At 38.6% G+C, this 2,482-nt stretch overlaps 1 non-coding gene across 1 annotated transcript; it reads right to left on the bottom strand.

Annotated features, from left to right (window-relative positions):
- Positions 1–1,695: 1,695 nt before the first annotated feature.
- Positions 1,696–1,833, bottom strand: LOC142442164 (small nucleolar RNA SNORA41). Its single transcript, XR_012783396.1, has one exon. It is a non-coding gene; the product is annotated as a small nucleolar RNA SNORA41 (small nucleolar RNA).
- Positions 1,834–2,482: the final 649 nt, after the last annotated feature.

Consider the following 2,482-nt stretch of genomic DNA (forward strand, 5'->3'; position numbering starts at 1 on the left):
TTGGGGGGGGCATTAGCACACAGGCCTTCTTAGTACTGTGTAATTATCCTTTTGATTTTATTAGGGTCCATAGTAATAGACCTCTTTCATCCCTCAGTCTGGCAATTGAAGTTTTTCCTTCCTTTGTTGGTTAGGTTTGCCAGCGGTCTTTTGATTCTGTTAATCGTTTCAAAGAACCAACTTTTAGATGTGTTAATTTTTCCCATAGTTTTTTTTGCTGCCCCTCTCCTTTATCTCATTCCTGATTTTAATTATTTCTTTTCTTTTGCTATTAGTAGGATTGCCTATAGACCCTCCTCTAATTGGTGTAAGTTTTGGGCCAGCATATCAACCATAAGTATCTCTTCCTTTTTCATAAGTGCATGTATGTTAAATCCCTCAGTGATTTGCATATATACTTATACATATGCATATACATATGCATGATCATTTTATTGGAGGGTTCTTACAACTCATCACAATCCATATATTAATGGTATTAAGCATATTTATACGTATGTTGCCACCATCATTCTCTAAACATGTACTTTCTATTTGTGCCCTTGGTATCAGCACCTCGTTTTTCCCTCCCCCACACCCCACAATAGTCAATCCTAATGAACGCTTCTCTGTACCTGTGTGCATGCTCCGGTCGAGCCAGAACTGAAAGGCAGTCCCGGAGTTCCTTATTCTATTCAGACAACTACATCTTTTTCTGTGTATATAATCTGAAGAGGCACAATTAAGTATTCTAGAATTTCCATTCTTCACAATATTACCCATAATTCTTATAAACCAAACAGTTGAGTGCCAGAAGGACAAATGAATCTTTCATAGAAGATTATAACAATCAGAATGATCCACATAGAGTCAAAGATGATGAAACTTTGTTTCACATACTTGGTCATGTTATTACTTAGGAGAGACAAGTCACTGGAAAAGGACAGCAAGCTCATAAAGTAGACTATCAGGGGAAAAGAGGAAGGCCGTCTATGAGACAGATTGACATGCTTGCTGCAAAAAGACCTCAAATATAAAAATTGTGAGATTCAGGAACATTTTCATTCCATTGTACATAGTGTCACTCATAAAGGGAACCAACTCAATGGCACTTAAAAACAAGAATGGAAATGCGTTTTGACAGCATGGTAGACAATTTTAGATTGAAGATGCTAGGTTCCATTAGGTTGTCACTGACACATAGCAACCCTATGCAGAACAGAACAAAACACTGTAGAGTTTTATACCATCCTCACAATTATTCCTATACCTTACCTCATTGATGTCAATTCTTATTATTGAGGGCTCTCCTTCTTTCACTGCCCCTCCACTTTACTGAGCATAATATCTTTCATTAGGGACATGTCTCTACTGACAATATATTCCAAGTTTGCAAGACTAAGTCTTTCCAACCTTTCCTCGAAGGAGCAAACTCTGGCTTTCCTTCTTTCAATGCAGATTGGTTTCTCCCATTAGCAGTCCATGGCACTTTCAGTATTCTTCCCCAGTCCCATAATTCAAATGCATCTATTCTTTTATGGTCTTCCTTAGTCAATGTAAAACTTTCACATGCATAACTTTCACATGGTGAAAGCCATGGCTTGGGAAAAGCCCACATTTTGTCCTCAAAGTAGCATCTTGCCTTTCAAAATTATGACAAGGTCTTATGCAGCAGTTTTACCTAATGCAATGTGTCTTTTGATTTCTTTTTTTTCCCTCTGTCTGTCACACACATATGCCCAACTTTTCATTTTGCTGGGAAAGAGAGGTGTTACACTGGGTAGCACTTTCTTTTCCACAGAGGAATGCCGCAATTGCTACCAGAAAAATGGCTACAGACCAGTAGCTGTGGACTCTTTTGATTTCTTAACTGCTGCTTTTATCAACATTGATTGTGGATCCTAGCAAGAAAAATCCTTGATGAATTCAATCTTGGCTCCATTTATCATTATGCTACCTATCAATCTAGTTATGGGGATTTTGGTCTTCTTTACATTAAATTGCAGTTGTCGTATTCCTTGAACATCATCAACAGGTGCTTCCAGTCCTCACTTTCAGCTAGCAAGGTTTTGTCATCTGCCTATGGCAAGTTGTTAATAGGCCTTCCTCCAATCCCGATGCCACATTCCTCTTCATAAAATCAGCTTCTCTGATGGTTGGCTCAGCATACAGATAGACCAATTATGGTAAGAAGATACAATCCTGAGGCAGAACTTTCCTGATTTTTGAACTATGCAGAATTCTCTTGTTCTGTTCCCACAACTGCCTCTTGATCCATGTGCAAGTTTTCAACGAGCACAATGAAGTATTCTGTCATTCCCATTCTTTGCAAAGTTATCCACAGTTTATTATAATCTACACAATTGAATTCCTTTGCACAGTCAAGGAAACAGAGGTCAACATCTTTGTGGAATTCTCTGCTTTGAGCCAAGTTCCTTCTGACATTAGCAGTGACATCCGTTGTTCCACATCCTCTTTTAAGTCTTGCCAGAACCTCTGGTAG

The sequence above is a fragment of the Tenrec ecaudatus genome, chromosome 2, assembly GCF_050624435.1.
Source record: "Tenrec ecaudatus isolate mTenEca1 chromosome 2, mTenEca1.hap1, whole genome shotgun sequence".
In the NCBI taxonomy this organism is placed as follows: domain Eukaryota; kingdom Metazoa; phylum Chordata; class Mammalia; order Afrosoricida; family Tenrecidae; genus Tenrec; species Tenrec ecaudatus.